Genomic DNA, 15,977 nt, shown 5'->3' with positions numbered 1-15,977 from the left:
AATTCATCACCGCCGAACCAGTTTTACAACAAATGCTAAAGGAACTTCTCTAGGCAGGAAACACAAGAGAAGGAAAAGACCTACAATAACAAACCCAAAACAATTAAGAAAATGGTAATAGGAACATACATATCGATAATTACCTTAAATGTAAATGGATTAAATGCTCCCAACAAAAGACACAGACTGGCTGAATGAACACAAAAAAGAGACCCATATACATGCTGTCTACAAGAGACCCACTTCAGACCTAGGGGCACATACAGACTGAAAGTGAGGGGATGGAAAATTTATTCCATGCAAATGGAAATCAAAAGAAGGCTGGAGTAGCAATTCTCGTATCAGACAAAATAGACTTCAAAATAAAGACTACTACAAGAGACAAAGAAGGACACTACATAATGATCAAGGGATTAATCCAAGAAGAAGACATAATAATTGTAAATATGTATGCACCCAACACAGGAGCACCACAATACGTAAGGCAAATGCTACCAGCCATAAAAGGGAAAATTGACAGTAACACAATAATACTAGGGGACTGTGACACCCCACTTTCACCAAGGCACAGATCATCCATAAAGAAAATAAGAAAACACAAGCTTCAAAGGACACATTAAACAAGATGGACTTAATTGATATATATAGGACATTCCATCCAAAAACAACAGGATACACTATCTACTCAAGTGCTCATGGAACATTCTCCAGAATAGACCACACCTTGGGTCACAAATCAAGCTTTGGTAAATTTAAGAAAATTGAAATCATATCAAGTATCTTTTCTGACCACAACATTACAAGACTAGATATCAATTACAGGAAAGAAAACTGTAAAAAATACAAACACATGGAGGCTAAACCATACGCTACTAAATAACGAAAGAGATCACTGAAGAAATCAAAGAGGAAATCAAAAACTACCTAGAAACAACTGACAAATGAAAACAAGATGGCTCAAAACCTATGGAATGCAGCAAAAGCAGTTCTAAAAGGGAAGTGTATAGCAATACAATCCTACTTCAAGAAACAAGAAAAATCTCAAATAAACAACCTGACCTTACACGTAAAGAAATTAGAGAAACAAGAACAAAAGAAACCTAAAGTTAGCAGAAGGAAAGAAATCATAAACATCAGATCGGAAAGAAATGAAAAAGAAATGAAGGAAACAATAGCAAAGATCAATAAAACTAAAAGCTGGTTCCTTGAGAAGATAAACAAAATTGATAAAACACTAGCCAGTCTCATCAAGAAAAAAAGGGAGAAGACTAAAATAAATAGAATTAGAAATGAAAATGGAGAGGTAACAACTGACACTGCAGAAATACAAAGTATCATGAGGGTTTACTACAAGCAACTATATGCCAATAAAATGGACAACTTGGAAGAAATGGACAAATTCTTAGAAAAGTACAACCTTCCAAGACTGAATCAGGAAGAAATAAAAAATATGAAGAAACACTGAAACTGAAACTGTGATTAAAATCTTCCAACAAACAAAAGCCCATGACGAGATGGCTTCACAGGCAAATTCTATCAAACATTTAGAGAAGAGCTAACACCTATCCTTCTCAAACTCTTCCAAAATACAGCAGAGGGAGGAAAACTCCCAAACTCATTCTATGAGGGCACCATCACCCTGATACCAAAACCAGACAAAGACGTCACATAAAAAGACAACTACAGGCCAATATCACTGATGAACATAGATGCAAAAATCCTCAACAAAATACTAGCAAACAGAATCCAACAGCACATTAAAAGGATCATACAGGAGATCGGGAAGATGGCAGAAGAGTAAGACGCGGAGATCACCTACCTCCCCACAGATACACCAGAAATACATCTACACGTGGAACAACTCCTACAGAACACCTACTGAACGCAGGCAGAAGACCTCAGACCTCCCAAAAGGCAAGAAAGTCCCCACGTACCTGGGTAGGGCAAAAGAAAAAAGAATAAACAGAGACAAAAGGATAGGGACGGGACCTGCACCAGTGGGAGGGAGTTGTGAAGGACGAAAGTTTCCACACACTAGGAAGCCCCTTCTTAGGCGGAGACTGTGGGTGGCGGAGGGGGAAAGCTTCGGAGCCGAGGAGGAGAGCGCAGCAACAGGGGTGTGGAGGGCAAAGCGGAGAGACTCCCGCACAGAGGATTGGTGCCGACCAGCACTCACCAGCCCGAGAGGCTTGTCTGCTCACCCGCCGGGGCAGGCAGGGCTGGGAGCTGAGGCTCGGGCTTCGGTCGGAGCTCAGGGAGAGGACTGGGGTTGGCGGCGTGAACACAGCCTGCAGGGAGTTAGTGCGCCACAGCTAGCCAGGAGGGAGTCCCGGGAAAAAGTCTGGACCTGCCGAAGACGCAAGAGACTTTTTCTTCCCTCTTTGTTTCGTGGTGCGCGAGGTGAGGGGATTAAGGGCGCTCCTTAAAGGAGCTCCAGAGATGGGCGTGAGCCACGGCTAAAAGCGCAGACCCCAGAGACAGGCATGAGACGCTAAGGCTGCTGCTGCTGCCACCAAGAAGCCTGTGTGCGAGCACAGGTCACTATCCACACCCCCCTTCCGGGGAGCCTGTGCAGCCCGCCACTGCCAGGGTCCCAAGATCCAGGGAGAACTTCCCCGGGAGAACGCACAGCATGGCTCAGGCTGGTGCAACGTCACACCAGCCTCTGCCGCCGCAGGCTCGTCCCGCACTCCGTACCCCTCCCTCCCCATGGCCTGAGTGAGCCAGAGTCCCCGAAGCAGCTGCTCCTTTAACCTCGTCCTGTCCGAGCGAAGAACAGACGCCCTCCGGCGACCTACACGCAGAGGCGGGGCCAAATCCAAAACTGAGCCCCGGGAGCTGTGAGAACAAAGAAGAGAAAGGGAAATCCCTCCCAGCAGCCTCAGAAGCAGCGGATTAAAGCTCCACAATCAACTTGATGCACTCTGCATCTGTGGAACACCTGAATAGACAGCGAATCATCCCAAATTGAGGAGGTGGACTTTGACAGCAAGATTTATGATTTTTTCCCCTTTTCCTCTTTTGGTGAGTGTGTATGTGTATGCTTCTGTGTGAGATTTTGTCTGTATAGCTTTGCTTCCACCATTTGTCCTAGGGTTCTATCCGTCCGTGTTTTTGTTTTGTTTTGTTTTCTTTAAAAATTTTTTTTCTTAATTATTTTTTATTTTAATAACCTTATTTTATTTTATCTCCTTTCTTTCTTTCTTCCTTTCTTCCTTTCTTTCTTTCCTTATTTTTCCCTTTTATTCAGAGCCGTGTGGATGAAAGGCTCTTGTTGCTGCAGCCAGGAGTCAGTGCTGTGCCTCTGAGGTGGGAGAGTCAACCTCAGGACACTGGTCCACAAGAGACCTCCCAGCTCCACATAATATCAAACAGCGAAAATCTCCCAGAGATCTCCATCTCAACACCAGCACCCAGCTTCACTCAACGACCAGCAAGTTATAGTGCTGGACACCCTATGCCAAACAACTAGCAAGACAGGAACACAGCCCCACCAATTAGCAGAGAGGCTGCCTAAAATCATAGTAAGTCCACAGACACCCCAAAACACACCACCAGACATGGACCTGCCCACCAGAAAGACAAGATCCAGCCTCATCCAACAGAACACAGGCACTACTGCCCTCCACCAGGAAGCCTACAGAACGGGAACTACGAACCTGCAGCCTGCAAAAAGGAGACCCCAAACACAGTAAGATAAGCAAAATGAGAAGACAGAAAAACACACAGCAGATGAAGGAGAAAGATAAAAACCCACCAGACCTAACAAATGAAGAGGAAATAGGCAGTCTACCTGAAAAAGAAGTCAGAATAATGATAGTAAGGATGATCCGAAATCTTGGAAGTAGAATGGACAAAATGCAAGAAACAGTTAACAAGGACCTAGAAGAAATAAAGATGAGACAAGCAATGATGAACAACACAATAAATGAAATTAAAAGTACTCTAGATGGGATCAATAGCAGAATAACTGAGGCAGAAGAATGGATAAGTGACCTGGAAGATAAAATAGTGGAAATAACTACTGCAGAGCAGAATAAAGAAAAAAGAATGAAAAGAACTGAGGACAGTCTCAGAGACCTCTGGGACAACATTAAACATACCAACATTTGAATTATAGGGGTTCCAGAAGGAGAAGAGAAAAAGAAAGGGACGGAGAAGATATTTGAAGAGATGATACTTGAAAACTTCCCTAATATGGGAAAGGAAATAGTTAATCAAGTCCAGGAAGCACAGAGAGTCCCATACAGGGTTAATCCAAGCAGAAATATGCCAAGAAACATATTAATCAAACTGTCAAAAATTAAATACAAAGAAAACATATTAAAAGCAGCAAGGGAAAAACAACAAATAACACACAAGGGAATCCCCATAAGGTTAACAGCTGATCTTTCAGCAGAAACTCTGCAAGCCAGAAGGGAGTGGCAGGACATATTTAAAGTGATGGAGGAGAAAAACCTGCAAGCAAGATTACTCTACCCAGCAAGGATCTCATTCAGATTTGATGGAGAAATTAAAACTTTACAGACAAGCAAATGCTGAGAGAGTTCAGCACCACCAAACCAGCTTTACAACAAATGCTAAAGGAACTTCTCTAGGCAAGAAACACAAGAGAAGGAAAAGACCTACAATAACGAACCCAAAACAATTAAGAAAATGGGAATAGGAACATACATATCGATAATTACCTTAAATGTAAATGGACTAAATGCTCCCACCAAAAGACACAGATTGGCTGAATGGATACAAAAATGAGACCCATATATGTGCTGTCTACAAGAGACCCATTTCAGACCTAGAGACACATACAGACTGAAAGTAAGGGGATGAAAAAAGATATTCCATGCAAATGGAAACCAAAAGAAAGCTGGAGTAGCAATTCTCATATCAGACAAAACAGACTTTAAAATAAGGACTATTAAAAGAAACAAAGAAGGACACTACATAATGATCAAGGGATCGATCCAAGAAGAAGATATAACAATGGTAAATATTTATGCACCCAAGATAGGAGCACCTCAATACATAAGGCAAATACTAACATCCATAAAAGGGGAAATCGACAGTAACACAATCATAGTAGGGGACATTAACACCCCACTTTCACCAATGGACAGATCATCCAAGATGAAAATAAATAAGGAAACACAAGCTTTAAATGATACATTAAACAAGATGGACTTAATTGATATTTATAGGACATTCCATCCAAAAACAACAGAATACACAGTTTTCTCAAGTGCTCATGGAACATTCTCCAGGATAGATCATATCTTGGGTCACAAATCAAGCCTTGGTAAATTTAAGAAAACTGAAATTGTATCAAGTATCTTTTCTGACCACAATGCTATGAGACTAGATATCAATTACAAGAAAAGATCTGTAAAAAGTACAAACACATGGAGGCTAAACAATACACTACTTAATAACGAAGTGATCACTGAAGAAATCAAAGAGGAAATAAAAAAAATACCTAGAAACAAATGACAATGGAGACACAACAACCCAAAACCTATGGGATGCAGCAAAAGCAGTTCTAAGAGGGAAGTTGATAGCAATACAATCCTACCTTAAGAAACAGGAAACATCTCGAATAAACAACCTAAACTTTCACCTAAAGCAATTAGAGAAAGAGGAACAAAAAAACCCCAAAGTTAGCAGAAGGAAAGAAATCATAAAGATCAGATCAGAAATAAATGAAAACGAAATGAAGGAAACGCTAGCAAAGATCAATAAAACTAAAAGCTGGTTCTTTGAGAAGATAAACAAAATTGATAAACCATTAGCCAGACTCATCAAGAAAAAAAGGCAGAAGACTCAAATCAATAGAATTAGAAATGAAAAAGAAGTAACAACTGACACTGCAGAAATAAAAAAGATCATGAGAGATTACTACAAGCAACTCTATGCCAATAAAATGGACAACCTGGAAGAAATGGACAAATTCTTAGAAATGCATAACCTGCCAAGACTGAATCAGAAGAAATAGAAAATATGAACAGACCAATCACAAGCACTGAAATCGAAACTATGATTTAAAATCTTCCAACAAACAAAAGCCCAGGACCAGATGGCTTCACAGGTGACCTCTATCAAACTTTTAGAGAAGAGCTAACACCTATCGTTCTCAAACTCTTCCAAAATAGAGCAGAGGGAGGAACACTCCCAAACTCATTCCACGATGCCACCATCACCTTGATACCAAAACCAGACAAGGATGTCACAAAGAAAGAAAACTACAGGCCAATATCACTGATGAACATAGATGCAAATATCCTCAACAAAATACTAGCAAGGAGAATCAAACAGCACATTAAAAGGGTCATACACCATGATCAAGTGGGGTTTATTCCAGGAATGCAAGGATTCTTCAATGTACGCAAATCAATCAACGTGATACACCATATTAACAAACTGAAGGATAAAAACCATATGATCATCTCAATAGATGCAGAGAAAGCTTTTGACAAAATTCAACACCCATTTATGATAAAAACCCTGCTGGAAGTAGGGATATAGGGAATTTTCCTCAACATAATAAAGGCCAAATATGACAAACCCACAGTGAACATCGTCCTCAATGGTGAAAACTGAAAGCATTTCCACTAAGATCAGGAACAAGACAAGGTTGCCCACTCTCACCACTCTTATTCAACATAGTTTTGAAAGTTTTAGCCACAGCAATCAGAGAAGAAAAGGAAATAAAAGGAATACAAATCGGAAAAGAAGAAGTAAAGCTGTCACTGTTTGCAGATGACATGATACTATACATAGAGAATCCTAAAGGTGCTACCAGAAAACTACTAGAGCTAATCAATGAATTTGGTAAAGTAGCAGGATACAAAATTAATGCACAGAAATCTCTGGCATTCCTATACACTAAGGATGAAAAATCTGAAAGTGAAATCGAGAAAACACCCCCATTTACCATTGCAACAAAAAGAAAAAAATATCTAGGAATAAACCTACCTAAGGAGACAAAAGACCTGTATGCAGAAAATTATAAGACACTGATGAAAGAAATGAAAGATGATACAAATAGATGGAGAGATATACCATGTTCTTGGATTGGAAGAATCAACATTGTGAAAATGACTCTACTACCCAAAGCAATCTACAGATTCAATGTAATCCCTATCAAACTACCACTGGCATTTTTCACACAACTAGAACAAAAAACTTCACAATTTGTATGGAAACACCAAAGACCCTGAGTAGCCACAGCAATCTTGAGAAAGAAAAATGGAGCTGGAGGAATCAGGCTCCCTGACTTCAGACTATACTACAAAGCTACAGTAATCAAGACAGTATGGTACTGGCACAAAAACAGAAAAATAGATCAAAGGAACAGTATAGAAAGCCCAGAGATAAACCCACGCACATATGGTCACCTTATCTTTGATAAAGGAGGCAGGAATGTACAGTGGAGAAAGCCTCTTCAATAAGTGGTGCTGGGAAAACTTGACAGGTACATATAAAAGTATGAGATTAGATCACTCCATAACACCATACACAAAAATAAGCTCAAAATGGATTAAAGACCTAAATGTAAGGCCAGAAACTATCAAACTCTTAGAGGAAAACATAGGCAGAACACTCTTTGACATAAATCAAAGCAATATCCTTTTTGACCCACCTCCTAGAGAAATGGAAATAAAAACAAAAAGAAACAATTGGAACTAATAAAACTTCAAAGCTTTTGCACAGCAAAGGAAACCATAAACAAGATGAAAAGACAGCCCTCAGAATGGGAGGAAATATTTGCAAATGAAGCAACTGACAAAGGATTAATCTCCAAAATTTATAAGCAGCTCATGCAGCTCTATAACAAAAAAACAAACAACCCAATCCAAAAATGGGCAGAAGACCTAAATAGACATTTCTCCAAAGAAGATATACACACTGCCAACAAACACATGAAAAAATGCTCAACATCATTAATCATTAGAGAAATGCAAATCAAAACTGCAATGAGATATCACCTCACACCAGTCAGAATGGCCATCATCAAAAAATCTATGAACAATAAATGCTGGAGAGGGTGTGGAGAAAAGGAAACACTCTTGCACTGCTGGTGGGAATGTGAATTGGTGGTACAGCCACTATGGAGATCAGTATGGAGGTTCCTTAAAAAACTACAAATAGAACTACCGTATGACCTAGCAATCCCACTACCGGGCATATACCCTGAGAAAACCATAATTCAAAAAGAGTCATGTACCAAAATGTTCATTGCAGCTCTATCTACAATAGCCCGGAGATGGAAACAACCTAAGTGTCCATCATCGGATGAATGGATAAAGAAGATGTGGCACATATACACAATGGAATATTACTCAGCCATAAAAAGAAATGAAATTCAGCTATTTGTAATAAGGTGGATGGACCTAGAGTCTGTCATACAGAGTGAAGTAAGTCAGAAAGAGAAAGACAAATACCGTATGCTAACACATACATATGGAATTTAAGAAAACAAAATGTCATGAAGAACCTAGGGGTACGACAGGAATAAAGACACAGACCTACTAGAGAATGGACTTGAGGATATGGGGAGGGGGAAGGGTAAGCTGTGACAAAGTGAGAGAGTGGCATGGACATATATACACTACCAAACGTAAAACAGATATCTAGTGGGAAGCAGCCGCATAGCAAAGGGAGATCAGCTCAGAGCTTTGTGACCACCTAGAGGGGTGGGATAGGGAGGGTGGGAGGGAGGGAGACACAAGAGGGAAGAGATATGGGAACAGATGTATATGTATAACTAATTAACTTTGTTATAAAGCAGAAAATAACACACCATTGTAAACCAATTATACTCCAATAAAGATGTAAAAAAAAAAAAAGATTGTGGTTGACAATCCACCATTTCTGCCACAATAAAACATTACTTACTCGCAAAAAAAAAAAATAGGATCATACACCATGATCAAGTGGGGTTTATCCCAGGAGTGCAAGGATTCTTCAGTATATGCAAATCAATGTGATACACCATAATAAAAAAACTGAAGGATAAAAACCATATGATCATTGCAATAGATGCAGGAAAAGCTTTCGACAAAATTCGACAAAAGCTTTCAACAAAATTCAACACCCATTTATGATAAAAACACTCCAGTAAGTAGGCATAGAGGGGACTTACCTCAACATAATAAAGGCCATATATGACAACAGCCAACATCATTCTTAATGGTGAAATACTGAAACCATTTTCTCTAAGATCAGGAAAAAGATAAGGACGCCCACTCTCACCACTATTATTCAACATAGTTTTGGAGCTTTTATCCACAGCAATCAGAGAAGAAAGAGAAATAAAAGGAATCCAAATTGGAAAAGAAGGAAAGATGTCACTGTTTGCAGCTGACATGAAACTATACATAGAGAATCCTAAAGATGTTACCAGAAAACTACCAGAGCTAATCAATGCATTTGGTAAAGTAGCAGGATACAAAATTAATGCACAGAAACTCTTGCATTCCTATACATTAATGATGAAACATCTGAAAGAGAAATTAAGGAAACATTTCCATTTACCATAGCAACAAAAAGAATAAAATACCTAGGAATAAACCTACCTAAGGAGACAGAAGACCTGTATGCAGAAAACTATAAGACACTGATGAGAGAAATTAAAGATGATACAAACAGATGGAGAGATATACCATGTGCTTGGATTGGAAGCATCAACATTGTGAAAATGACTATACTACCTAAAGCAATCTACAGATTCCATGCAATCCCTATCAAACAACCAATGGCATTTGTCCCAGAACTAGAACAGAAAAATTCACAATTTGTAGGGAAATACAAAAGACCCCGAACAGCCAAAGCAATCTTGAGAAAGAAAAATGGAGCTGGAGGAATCAGGCTCCCTGACTTCAGACTATACTACAAAGCTACAGTAATCAAGACAGTATGGTACTGCCACAAAACAGAAATGTAGATCAATGGAACATGATAGAAAGCCCAGAGATAAGCCCATGCACATATGGTCGCCTTATTTTTGATAAAGTAGGCAAGAATATACAATGGAGAAAAGACAGCCTCTTCAATAAGTGGTGCTGGGAAAACTGGACAGCTACATGTAAAAGAATGTAATTAGAACACTCCCTAACACCATACACAAAAAATAAGCTCAGAATGGATTAAAGACTTAAATGTAAGGCCAGACACTATCAAACTCTTAGAGGAAAACATAGGCAGAACTCTCTATGACATAAATCAAAGCAAGATCCTTTTTGACCCACCTCCTAGAGAAATGGAAATAAAAACCAAAATAAACAAATGGCACCTAATGAAACTTAAAAGCTTTTGCACAGCAAAGGAAACCATAAACAAGGTGAAAAGAAAACCCTCAGAATGGGAGAAAATATTTGCAAATGAAGCAACTGACAAAGGATTAATCTCCAAAATTTACAAGCAGCTCATGCAGCTCAATGTCAAAAAAAACACAAACAACCCAATCCACAAATGGGCAGACGAACTAAATAGACACTTCTCCTAAGAAGATATACAGACTGCCAACAAACACATGATAGGATGCTCAACATCACTAATCATTAGAGAGAAATATAAATCAAAACTACAGTGAGGTATCACTCATACCAGTCAGAATGGCCATGATCAAAAATCTACAAACAATAAATGCTGAAGAGGGTGTGGAGAAAAGGAACCCTCCTGCACTCTTGGTAGGAATGTAAATTGATACAGCCACTATGGAGAACAGTATGGAGGTTCCTTAAAAAACTAAAATTAGAACTACCATATGACCCAGCAATCCCACTACTGGGCATATACCCTGCGAAAACCATAATTCCAAAAGAGTCACGTACCACAATGTTCACTGCAGCACTATTTACAGTAGTCAGGTCATGGAAGCAACCTAAGTGTCCATCGACAGATGAATGGATAAAGAAGATGTGGCACATATATATACAATGGAATATTAGTCAGCCATAAAAAGAAAGAAAATTGAGTTATTTGTAGTGAGGTGGATGGACCTAGAGTCTGTCATACAGAGTGAAGTAAGTCAGAAATAGAAAAACAAATACCATATGCTAACACATATATATGGAATCTAAAAAAAAAAATGGTTCTGATGAACCTAGGGGCAGGACAGGAATAAAGACGCAAATGTAGAGAATGGAGTAAACGTCGTGGGGAGGGGCAACGCTAAGCTGGGATGAAGTGAGAGAGTGGCATGGACATATGTACACTACCAAATGTAAAATCGATAGCTAGTGTGAAGCAGCTGCATCACACAGGGAGATCTGCTCAGTGTTTTGTGACCACCTAGAGGGGTGGGATAGGGAGGGTGGGAGGGAGACACAAGAGGGAGGGGATATGGGGATATATGTATACATATAGCTGATTCACTTTATTATACAGCAGAAACTAACACAACACTGTAAATCAATTATACTCCCATAAAGATGTTTAAAAAAAAAAGACAACTATGCTATTGTGCTAGTAACACTCAGAAATGGTTTATTCCTTTTCAATCTTTCATTCAAATTTACTTTTTCCTGTATAGTGGGGCATAGTTCTTGATTTCTCTCTGCCCTAGACCTCAGGCACCTAAATTGCAAGAATTATTTCTAAGAAGGCATTTAACAGGACTGGAGTTTGCTTTCATACCCTGCTCTACATCAAAGCACCAATCTTTAAGGGCCGACTATATTTCTCTTATACAAGTTTATGAATTGTTCTACATTTTGTTATATCTTCAGTTTTAAATGCAACAATTTCCTTATATAAATAAACACTGGGTCGTCTGTGAAAGATGTTGAAACATTCAGTGCTTAAGTATTCACTGTGAACTGTGAGACTGTGTATGCTTTGACTTACTAAGATATCACTTTCCCATAGGAAATGGAGTTGGCTTTCTTTCCATAAAATAAATGAAATGGACCCATATGAGCACAGTGTCATAATATTATATCTGAAAAGGAGATAAATGAAAAAGGATAAAAACTTTTAAACCAAGAGTTAAAAATGAGACCATTGAAAAATAATGTGGTATACATTATTATCTCCATTTTGCATGAGGACACTGAAGCTCAGAGACAGGACCAGCTAATTTGCAGGGCCCTGTGCAAGATGAAAATGCAGGGCCCCTTGTTCAAAAATCATTAATAATTTCAAGGCAGCACCAGTAGCAGAGCACTAAACCAAGTGCAAGACCCATGTAACTGCCAGGTTGCACATACATGAAGACATTCCGATTCAGAGAAGTTCAATAACGTATATAAGATCAAGAGCTAACAAGCAGCTAGAATTTGAACCCTGGAAGTTTGACTTCAGAATTCAGAACTCTCATTCTTAGACACAACAATAATCACCATTTATTGTTTTCTGTGTGCCGAGCATAAAGATCATCTCAGAGAATCTATACAACAGTCTAGACAATCATTCTTAGCTCCATTTTACAGGAAACTGAAACTTAGAAAGATTGAGTCGTTTAAACACTGAAGTGGACAGTTGCTATTTTTTGGCTACCCAGCATCCATTACTCCTTTGTAAATACACATCAATACCTTTTTGAAGAATTACCTTTTCCTGTTCTTCAACATATCCCCAGGGCCCAGAGCAGTAGATGATAGATGATGAGTGTTTGCTGACTGAGATGTGTGCACTGTTTTCCCATAAGAGCAGTCAAAGGTCCTAGAGCTTTACACACTCAGATCCATCCTCCCACCATCAGCACAGCAAGATGGCACGGGCAGCACATGCCCTAAGCTGGAATTGTCCTGGAACACTACTCATCAATAGGGTACCCAAAACACAAAAATAGTAGACCCTGATCATTCCAGTGGTCCTGGCCTGACAAGAAGTATAGTGAAGCATGCTTTTTGTGCAGGTTCTTTCATGATGCTAAGCCTCATTCTCTAGCCTTCTCATTACACACATGACACACACATGAGCTACTCACTACATGTATCTAAGCCAGGGGTCCCCAAGACCACCTTCAGTTTTGAAGATTTGCTAGAAGAACTCAGAAAATCTGTTACACTCATGGTTATGGTTTATTACAGCAAAAGGATACAGATTAAAATCAGCAAGGGAAAAGACACCTGGGGAGGAGTCCAGGGTGAAGTAGGAGCAAGATCCTAGTTATTTTTTCCCAGGGGAGTTGCATGGACAGTGCTTAATTCTCCCCACAGTACACATGACAGTACCAAACAGGGAAGGTCACCAAGGGAAGCCTCAGTGTCTGGGGTTTTTATTGGGTTGGCCGAAAAGATCGTTTGGTTTTTTCCATACAATGGCTCTAGTAGCGCTTAGTTGTCTTTAACTTCATTCAAAACAATTTTGTTAGATTGCATGTGACAGCTGTCATATCAGCGTGCATTTAAGAAAAAGTTATCAAAATTGGTGAATTTTTGTGTAGTCATTTTAATATTGAAGATGGAAGAAAAAAGCAACATTTTTGGCATATTATGCTTTATTATTTCAAGAAAGGTAAAAACACAACTGAAATGCAAAAAAAAAAGATTTGTGCAGTGTATGGAGAAGGTGCTGTGACTGATCGAACATGTCAAAAGTGGTTTCTGAAGGTTCGTGCTGGAGATTTCTGACTAGACAATGCTCCACGGTCAGGTAGACCAGTTGAAGCTGATAGCCATCAAATAGAGACATTAATAGAGAACAGTCAACGTTTTACCATGCGGGAGATAGCCAACACACTCAAAATACCTAGATCAAGCGTGGAAAATCATTTGCACCAGCTTGGTTATGTTCATCGCTTTGATGTTTGGGTTCCATATAAGTTAAGTGAAAGAAACCTTCTTGACCGTATTTCCACATGCGATTGATTCTCTGCTTAAACACAACAAAAACATTCCATTTTTAAAACAAATTGTGATGGGCGATGAAAAGTGGATACTGTACAATAATGTGGAATGGAAGAGATCATGGGGCAAGCGAAATGAACCACCAACAACCACACAAAAGGCCAGTCTTCATCCAAAGAAGGTGATGTTGTATCTATGGTGGGATTGGAGAGCAGTCCTCTATTATGAGCTCCTTCCGGAAAACCAAACGATTAATTCCAACAAGTACTGCTCCCAATTAGACCAACTGAAAGCAGCCCTCAATGAAAAGCGTCTGGAATTAGTCAACAGAAAATGCATAATCTTCCATCAGGATAACGCAAGACCGCATGTTTCTTTGATGACCAGGCAAAATCTGTTACAGCTTGGCTGGGAAGTTCTGATTCATCTGCCATATTCACCAGACGTTGCACCTTCAGATTTCCATTTATTTCGGTCTTCACAAAATTCTCTTAATGGAAAAAAATTTCAATTCCCTGGAATACTGTAAAAGGCACCTGGAACAGTTTTTTGCTCAAAAAGATAAAACGTTTTGGGAAGATGGAATTATGAAGTTGCCTGAAAAATGGCAGAAGGTAGTGGAACAAAATGGTAAATACGTTATTCAATAAAGCTCTTAGTGAAAATGAAAATTTTGTCTTTTATTTTTACTTAAAAACCGAAGGAACTTTTTGGCCCACCCTTGTGATACAAGGGTCAGTCACATAGGCATGTAGCACCTGTGTGAATGACAATAGCTACTCAGTCTCCAGGCCCCCAGAGGGTCAAACTAATACAATGCAGCCCAGGTCTTCAGGCAAACAGAACTGGTATTCACTATAAGTCACATTGTTGGCATTAACTATCTGGTTAAACTGATACAGTATGACCCAAGGCCTCAGAAATACAAAAATACTCTTTTCAGGCAGGATATTCCAAGGACTCAAGAGTTTATCTCCCAGGAGCCAGAAGACAGATCTTCTGAAGACCCATCTTTCTTGAAATGGGCAAGGCTTGAGCAGCGTCGGCCTACTGAGCTAACCTTTTACTGTACAACATCCAATAAATCTCTTTGCTTCAATTAACTGGAATTGATTTCTGTTGTTTGCGCTCAAAGAACCTATGCAATCACTCAGCTACCAACTGTAGAACCAAAATGTGCGTTCAGGTCTGCCTAACTGTAAAATCTATGCCACTAAGAATCGGCTTTTACAGCGCACCACTTAGGACAGGAATGTGTTAACTAGAACTCAATTGTCTATAAAAGTTAGGGCATCACTCAGCAGTCCCACTTCTTAGAATTCATCCTAAAGAAATAGTGAGTGAATACACAAAGATGGACTTACAAATACATTCATTACAGCATTATTTTTCATGGCGCAAAATGAGAAACCATCTACCACATCCAACTAATAGACGATTGGTTAAATCACAAGTTGGTAAACCTTTTCTGTAAAGGCCTATATAGTAAATACTTTCAGATTTGCAGGCAATACAGTCTCTGTTACAGCCACCCAACTCTGCCTTTGCAGTAGTAAAGCAGCCACAGATAGTACACAAACAAATGAGGATAGCTATGTTCCAGTACAACATGAACAGGTGGGAGAGGGGTCAGGATTTGGCCTGCAGGCCATAGTTTGTCAACCCCTGGGTTAAATTATAATAAATATGATTATGCACAACAGAATATTATTCGGTTATTTTTTTTAATTAAGAAGATCTGTATGTGCAGATATGAAAAGACGCCTGTGACATACAACTAAGTGAATAAAACATGTGGAATTATACCATTCATACAACTTAGGGGGAAAAAAAGATTTGTGTATACACAGGAAAAAATGTTGAAATGATATGCATGAGACTATCTATAGTTATTATCTCTGGAAGGCTGGAATTAGGTGGGACTTTCACTTACTACAGCATACATTTCTGTATTGTTTGAAATTTTTTTTACTATAAACATGTATGATATTTGAAATCAGATAGAAAAATCCTTTTCAGAAACAGAAGTTTAAGGATCCAGCCGGAACACCTACTTAGTCCCATTCTAAATTATTCAGGCTTCTAATAAGTAAGAAACCCTGAATACAGGATGACTTCTGTATTCAGTAGGTTAGGAGAAGATTTCCCAGCATAGGCACTAAGATGTTGTGACTCCATAAAGTTCCT

This window comes from Delphinapterus leucas, chromosome 2 (assembly GCF_059928025.1).
Source record: "Delphinapterus leucas isolate spDelLeu-1000000601 "Yukka" chromosome 2, BTC_Dleu_Yukka2, whole genome shotgun sequence".
In the NCBI taxonomy this organism is placed as follows: Eukaryota; Metazoa; Chordata; class Mammalia; order Artiodactyla; family Monodontidae; genus Delphinapterus; species Delphinapterus leucas.
The sequence above is the reverse complement of the archived record's forward strand: the minus strand, read 5'-3'. Positions refer to the sequence as shown.